The sequence below is a fragment of the Pongo abelii genome, chromosome 14 (genome assembly GCF_028885655.2).
Source record: "Pongo abelii isolate AG06213 chromosome 14, NHGRI_mPonAbe1-v2.0_pri, whole genome shotgun sequence".
In the NCBI taxonomy this organism is placed as follows: Eukaryota; Metazoa; Chordata; class Mammalia; order Primates; family Hominidae; genus Pongo; species Pongo abelii.
Window position 1 is genome coordinate 70,482,936 of NC_071999.2, and position 8,994 is coordinate 70,491,929.

Sequence of the window (8,994 nt, forward strand, 5' to 3'; positions counted from 1 at the left end):
TTAATGTTGCTGAGTTTAAAAAGTTTTTTATATATTTTGGATACACAGTAACTCTGTATATATTTGTTAGAGATGCTGTAACAAAATACCATGAATTTAGTGGCTTCAAACAACAGAGATTTATTATCTCCTCTTTCTGGAGGCTAAAAGTTCAAAATCAGGGTATTGGCACATGTATCCTTCCTCAGAATGCGCTACAGTAGACTCTGTTCTTGTCTCTTCCTGATTTCAAGTGGTTGATGGCAATCCTTGACATTTTCATGGCTCGGTGATATATCTCCATTTCTCCAGAATTGGTCCCTGGTTCCTTTCTTAGTTCATTTTGTAAGGCCATGTTTTCTTGGATCGTCTTGATATTTGTACATGATTGTCTGTGATTGGACCTTGAAGTGTTAGGTATTTATTGTAGTCTTTGCAGTCTGGACTTGTTTGTACCTGTCCTTGGGAAGGCTTTTCAGATGAGAGATGACTTGACTGCTGTGATTTAATCTGTATGTGCTTTAGGTGGGACCCCTAAAGAAACATAATTTCAATCTCTGACTCTGCCTTCACATGGCATTCGTTGTGTGTCTATGTCCATTTTCTCTTCCTGTATAGACTTGAGTCAAGGGATTAGAGACTGCCCTCTGAAGTTCCTAATCCAATGTGATTTCATTTGAACTTAATTATACTAGAAAAGACCTTATTTCCAAAAAAGGTTTGAAATCGCAGTTAAAGGTACCAGAGAGACCTGAATTTTGGAGAAACGCTACTTAAAACAGTATGAAGTCTTTTATTAGATATGTATTTGAAAAATATTTTCTTATGGTGTCTTTTTTTCTTTTCATTCTTTTAGCTGTATTTTTTTATAAAGCAGATGTGTTTAACTTTCAAAAATTTCGTATCAATCTTTTTTTTCTTTATTTGATCATCAGTTTTTTTTTATTATTGTTGTATCTAAAAATGCATTGTCAAATCTAAGGTAACCTACATTTTCTTCTATATTTTCTGCTAAAAATAAAAAACTAAGTTTGCATATTATTTAGATTTTACATTGGAATTTATGGTCCATTTTAAGTTATTTTTAATGAAATATTTAAGGTCTCTATCTAGTTGTCTTTCTTTTTCTCTTTTCTTTTTTTGTGGTATATGGATGTCCAATTATTCTAGCACCTCATTGAAATGACTGTCCTTTCTTTACTGAGTTGTTATTGCTCTATTGCCCAAGATCTGTTTATTATATTTGTGTGCATCTACTTCTGAACTCTTAATTCTGTTAAGCTATTTGACAAACTTTTCACCAATACCACACTATTTGATTCCTGTAGCTTCACAGTAAGTCTTGAAGTCAGGTATAGAGGTGCACCCCTTTGTTTTTTTTTCAATGTTGTGTTTGCACTTCCTTCTATATATTGTGCTTTTTCACATATTATTTAGAAAAGGTTTTTCAATATCTATAAAATAACTTCTGAGATTTTGATTAGAATTATACTGAATCTATAGATCCATCTGGGAATAATTAAGATGTTATTATTGTTGAGCCTGCCAATTCAAGAACACAGAATATCTCTACATTTATTTAGATAGCGACTTCATCAGAATTTTGAAGTTTCATGCATATAGGTCCTATACGCATTTTGTTAGAATTTTAGCTGAAGATTTCCCTATTTTTGATGCTATTTCAAATGTATGCTTTTATAACTCTTAAATTTATATGTTCATTGATGATATATAAAAAGAAAGGCAATTGATTTTGTATATTCATCTTATATTCTGAGATCTCACAATATTTGCTTATTTGTTCCAGGTTTTTGTGATTATCTTCGGGATTTTTGAGATGCATAATCAAGTCATTTGAGAGCAAAGAAGATTTTACATTTTTTGTTATACACATACTTTTAGTTTCTGTTTCTTGTCCATTGCTTTGCCTAGGTCTTTCAGTAAAATACTGAATAGGAGTGATGAGTAGAAACTTTTGCCTTGTTCTGATCTTAGCAGGAGAATCTGTCCAGTTTTCTACATTAAGTATGATACTGTGTTATTTGAGATATTCTTTACCCAGTTGAAACAAATTTTCTCTTTTAATTTTGTTTAGAGGTTTTATAATAAAAGAGTGTTAGATTTTTTTCAGATGATACTTCTGCTTCTGTACCATCATGTCATTTAGAAAATTTTATTTATTTTTTAACTTCTAGAACAAATTTTTCTTTTTTAACTTTTATTTTAGATTCAGCATATATATGCAGGTTTGTTGTATAGGTAAACTGCATGTCACAGGGGTTTGGTGTAAAAATTATTTCATCATAGTAACTGATAGGTAGTTTTTTGACAGTTATGTTCCTCCCACCCTCCGCCCTCAAGCAGGCTCCAGTATGTGTTATCCTCTACTTTGTGTTCATGTCTACTCAATGTTTAGCTCCCACTTAAAAGTAAGAACATGTAGTAATTTATTTTCTGTTCCTACGTTAATATGCTTATGATAATGGTCTCCAACTGCTTCCACGTCACCGCAAAGGACATAATTTTAATTTTATTTTTTGGCTGTGTAGTACTCTATGCTGTATATGTAAAACATTTTCTTAGAATTTTCTTGGCTATATGGGCTCTATTTTGGTTCCATATGAATTTTAAAGTAGCTTTTTTTTTTCTAATTCTGTGAAGAATGTCAATTGTAGTTTGATAGCTTTGAATCTATAAATTACTTTGGACAGTAGGGTCATTTTCATGATATTGATTCTTCCTATCCATGAGGATGGAATGCTTTTCCATTTGTTTGTGTCCTGTCTTATTTCCTTGAACAGTGGTTTGTAGTTCTCCTTGAATAGGTCATTCACATCCCTTGTTAGATGCATTCCTAGGTATTTTATTCTCTCTGTAGCAATTGTGAAGGTGAATTCATTCATGATTTGGCTCTCTGCTTGCCTATTTTTGGTGTATAGGATTGCTTGTAATTTTTGTACACTGATTTTGTACCCTGAGACTTTGCCAAAGTGCTTATCAGCTTAAGGAGTTTGGGGGCTTAGAAAATGGGGCTTTCTAAATATAGGAGCATGCCATCTGCAAACAGAGATAATTTGTCTTCCTCTCTTCTTATTTGAATACTCTTTATTTCTTTCTTTTGACTGATTGACGTGACCAGAACTTCCAATACTATGTTGAATAGCAGTGGTAAGAGAGGGCATCCTGTCTTGTGCTGGTTTTCAAAGGGAATGTTTCCAGCTTTTGCCTATTCAGTATGATATTGGCTATGGGTTTGTCATAAATAGCTCTTATTATTTTGAGCTCCAAGACAATCCTAAGAAAAATAACAATGCTGGAGGGATAATGCCACCTGACTTCAAACTATACTATAAGGCTACAGTAACCAAAACAGCATGGTACTGGCACCAAAACAGACATATAGGCTAATTAAACAGAATAGAGATGTCAGAAATAAGATCACACATCTACAACCATCTGATCTTTGACAAACCTGACAAAAACAAGCAATGGGAAAATGATTCTCCATTTAATAAATGATGCTGGGAAAACTGGCTAGCCATATGCAGAAAACTAAAACTAGACCCCTTTCTAACACCTTATACAAAAATTAACTCAAGATGAATTAAAGACTTAAATGTAAAACCCAAAATATTAATAACCCTAGAAGAAAACCTAAGCAATACCATTCAGGATATAGGCATGGCCAAAGATTTTATGATTAAATCATCAAAAGCAATTGCAACAGAAGCTAAAATGGACAAATGGGATCTAATTAAACTAAAGAGCTTCTGCACAGCAAGAGAAATTAACATCAGAGCCAACAGGCAACTTAACAATGGGAGAAAATTTCTGCAATCTACACATCTGACAAAGGTCTAATATCCAGAATCTACAAGGAACTTAAACAAATTTACAGGAAAAAAACAGACATCGTATCAAAAAGTGGGCAAAGGAAATGAACAGACACTTCTCAAAAGAAGGCATTTATGTGGCCAACAAACATATGAAAAAGTGTTCAACATTACTGATCATTAGAGAAATGTAAATGAAAACCATAACAAGATATCATCTCATGTCAATCAGAATGGCAGTAAAAAATCAAGAAACAACAGATGCTAGTGATGCTGTGGAGAAATAGAAACGCTTTTACACTGTTGGTGGGAGTGTAAATTAGTTCAACCACTGTGGAAAACAATGTGGTAATGCCTCAAAGATCTAGAACAAGAAATACCATTTGACCCCACAATCCCATTACTGGGTATATACCTAAAGGAATATAAATTGTTCTATTATAAAGATACATGCACACATATTTTTATTGCAGCATTATTCACAATAGCAAAGACATGGAACCAACCCAAATGCTCATCAATGATAGACTGGATAAAGAAAATGTGGTACATATACACCATGGTCTCCAATGCAGCCATAAAAATAAATGAGATTATGTTCTTTTCAGGGACATGGATGAAGGTGGAAACCATCACTCTCAGCAAACTAACACAGGAACAGAAAACCAAACACTGCATGTTCTCACTCATGAGTGGGAGTTGAACAATGAGAACACATAGACACACGGAGGGAAACAACACACATTGGGGCCTGTCGCAGGTTGGCAGCAGGGGAGAAAGAGCATCAGGACAAATAGTTAATGTGTGTGGAGCTTAAAACCTAGGTTACAGGTTGATAGGTGCGGCAAAACACCATGGCACACGTATACCTATGTAACAAACCTTCACGTTCTGCACATGTATCACGGAACTTAATATAAAAAAAATTAAAAAGTATATCTTGTTTATCAAGTCTACCATTGATAGACATTTAAGTTGATTCCACATCATTTTTATCAGAAATAGTGCTGTGATGAACATACACATGCATATGTCTTTGTGGTAGAATAATTTATATTCCTTTGGGTATATACCCAATAATGAGATTGCTAGGTCAAATAGTAGTTCTCTTTTAAGTTCTTTGAGAAATTGCCACACTGCTTTGCACAATGGCTGAACAAATTTACAAACTCATGAGCAGTATATAAGCATTCCCTTTTCTCTACAACCTTGACAGCATCTGTTAGTTTAATTTTTTATTTTTTTGGCTTTTTAGTAATAGTCATTTTGACTGGTGTGACATGGTATTTCATTGTGGTTTTGATTCACATTTCTCTAATAACCAGTGATATTGAGCATTTTTTCATATACTTGTTGGCCTCTATGTATGTCTTCTTTTGAAAAGTGTCTGTTCACTTCCTTTGCCCACTTATTAATGAGGCTCTTTTTTTTGCTTGTAAATTTGTTTAAATTCCTTTTAGATACTGGATATTAGACCTTTGTTGGATGCATAGTTAGCAAAAATTTTCTCCCATTCAGTTGGTTGTCTGTTTACTCTATTGATGGTTTCTTTTGCTGTGCAGAAGCTCTTTCGTTTACTTTGATCCCATTAGTCAATGTTTTTGTTACAATTGCTTTTGGCATCCTTGTCATGAAATCTTTGCAAAAGTGTATGTCCGGAATGGTATTTCCTAGGTTGTATTCTGGGGATTTGATAGTTTTAGAACATTCAAGTCCTTAATCCATTTTGATTTGACTTTTGTATATGTGTAAAAAAGTGGTCAAGTTTCAGACTTCTACATATGGCTAGCTACTTATCCCAGCACCATTTATTGAATGGAGAATCCTTTCCTCATTACTTGTTCTTGCTGACTTTATCAAAAATCAGATGGCTATAAGTGTGTGGTATTGTTTCTGCGCTCTCTATTCTGTTCTATTGGTCTACATGTCTCTTTTTGTACCAGTACCATGCTGCTTTGTTTTATGTAGCCTTGTAACATAGTTTGAAGTCAGGTAACATGATGTCTCCAGTTTTCTTAATTTTCTCTTAGGATTTGCTTTGGCCATTCAGGTTTTTTTGTTGTTATTCCATAGGAATTGTAGAATACTTTTTTCTATTTTTGTGTAAAATATCATTGTTTGATAGGAATAGTATTGAATCTCCAATATCATTTGGCAGTATGGCCATTTAAATGATATAGATTCTCCCTACCCGTGATTTCTTTCTATTTGTGTCCTCTCTAATTTCTTTAAGCAATTATTTGTAATTCTCATTGAATTACATAGAAATCTCTCATCTCCCTGGTTAGCTGAGTTACTATGTACTTCAATTTTTTTGTGGCAATTTTAAATGATATTGCATTTTTTGATTTGTCAGCTTTGATGTTGTTGGTGTAAAGTAATGGTACATTGATTTTGTATCATGAAACTTTGCTGAAGTGGTTTGTCAGATCTAGAGGTTTTTTATTTGTTTGTTTTTTAGAAAAGACTGTGGCATTTTCTAGGTATAAAATCAAATCATGTACAGAGATTTTTTTACCTCTTCTCTTCCTATTTGGATGTCCTTTCTTTCTTTCTCTTGCCTGATTTTTCTGGCTAGGACTTCCAGTACTATGTTGAATGACACAGTTAGAGTGAGTATCCTTGTCTTTTTCCAGTTCTTAAGAGGACTCATTCCAGGTTTTGCCCATTCATTGTATTATTGGCTCTGCATTTGTCATAGATGGTTCTTAATATTTTAAGGCACATTCCTTAAATACCTACTTTGTTTATGGCTTTTAACACAAAGGGTGTAAGAATTTCATTGAAAGTCTTTTCTGTGTCTATTAAGATATTCATGTGCTTTTTTTGTTTTGTTTTTAGTTATCTTTGTGTGATGAATCACATTTATTGCTTTGTGTTTATTGAACCATCCTTTCATCATAGGCATAAAGCTTACTTGATCATGGTAGATTAGCTTTTTGATGTGCTGCTGAATTTGGCTTGTGGGTGTTTTGTTGGTGATTTTTGCATCTATGTTTATTTAAGATGTTGGCATAAAGTTCTCTTTTGTTGTTGTTGTTGTTGTGTCTCTACCAAGATTTGCTATCAGAATGCTGCTGACCTCATAGAATCAGTTAGGGTGGAATCATTTCTCCTCAATTTATTGTAACAGATTCAGTAGGAATGGTACCAGATATTCTTAGTACATCTGGTAGAATTCGGTTGTGAATCTGTTTGGTCCAGAGATTTTTATTTTGGTTGGTAGGCTATTTATTACTGGTTCAATTTCAGAACTCACTACTGTTCTGTTCAGGGATTCAATTTCTTCATGGTTCAATTTTGGGAGGTTGTATGTTTCCAGAAATGTATCTGTTTCTTGTAGGCCTTCTAATTTGTGTCCATAGAGGTGTTTTTTGAATGTTTTAAGTATTTCCGTGGGATTGATGATAATGTCTCTTTGCCATTTCTGATTGTGCTTATGTGGCTCTTCTCTCTTTCTTTATTATCTAATGGTCAATCAATTAAATTTTTCAAAAAACTGACTTGTCTAATTAATCTTTTATATGATTTTTCATGTGTCAATTTCATTCAGTTCACCTCTGAGTTTGGGTACTTATTGTCTTCTGCTAGCTTAGGGGTTGGTTTGCTTTTGTTTTTCTATTTCCTCTAGGTGTGATGTTTAGTTGCTAATTCGGAATCTTTCTAACTTTTTGATGTGGGCATTAAGTGCTATAAACTTTCCTCTTAACACAGCTTTAGCTGTGTCCCAGGAATTCTCATATGTTGTATCTTTGTTTTCATTAGTTTCAAATAATTGTTTCATTATTGCTTCAATGCAGTTGTTTACCAAAAAGTCATTCAAGAGCAGGTTGTTTAATTTCCATGTGTTTGAATGATTTTGAATGATCTTATTTCTATATTATTTCTATATTATTGTGCTGTTATCCAAGAGTGATTGAGATGATTTTGATTTTCTTGAATTTGCTGATAATTATTTTATGAACAATTGAGTGGTCAATTTTAGAGGATGTGTCATGTGTAGATGAGAAAAATGTATATTCAGTTGTTTTTGAATGGAAACTTCTGTAGAGGTCTGTTAAGTCCACCTAGTCAAGTGTCAAGTTCAGGTTCTGAATATCCTTGTTTGTTTAATGCCACAATGATTGGTCTAATATTGTCATTTGGGTTTTGAAGTCTCCCACTATTATTGTGTGTGACTCTAAGTCTCTTAATGGGTCTCTCAGAACTTGTTTAATGAATATTGGTGCTCCTGTGTTGAGTGCATATATATTTAGAGTACTTACATTTTTTCCCCTATTTCAACACTTTACTGTTATGTAATGCTCTTCTTTGTCTTTTTTTCATTGTTGTTGGTTTGAAGTCTGTTTTTTCTGAAATAAACCTTCTCTTTCTTGTTTTCTATTTGCTTGGTAGATTTTTCTCCATCGCTTTACTTTGAGCCCTTGGATGTCATTGCATGTGAGATGGGTCTCCTGAAGACAGCATAAGGTTGAGACTTTATTCTTTATCCAACTTCCCACTGTGTACCTTTTAAATAGAGCATTCAGCCCATTTACACTCAAGGTTAATGTTGATATGTGCACACTTCATTTCTCATCATGTTGTTAGCTGGTTATTATGCAAACTAGATTGTGTGGTTGCTTTACATTGCCAATGGCCTATGTATTTAAGTGTGTTTTTTTGGTGGCAGTAATGCTCTTTTGTTTCCACATTTAGCACTTCCTTAAGGATCTCCTGTAAGAGAGGTCTGGTGGTAATGAATTATCTTAGCCTTTGTTTGTCAGAAAAGGATCTCATTGCTCCTTTGATTAAGAAGCTTAGTTGGCTGGATATGAAATACTTGGTTGGAACTACTTTCTTTAAAAATGCTGAATATAGGCCCCCAATCTCTTCTGCCTTGTAGGGTTTCTGCTGAAAGGTACACTGTTAGCCTGGTGGGATTGCCTTTGTAGGTGACCTTCCCCTTCTCTCTAGCTTCCTTTAATTTTTTTTTCTTTTATGTTGACCTTGAAGAATCTGATGACTATGTGTTTCGGAGATTGTCGTCTTCCATCGCAGCATACAAGAGTTCTCTGCATTTTTTGAATTTAAATCTGTAGTGTTGCTCCTTCATTTATTTACAATATGGGTAATTTTATATCCTAACATTTTCTTGGATATTCTGGCTAGAGGTTTATCAAATTTATTGTTTTAAATTAAA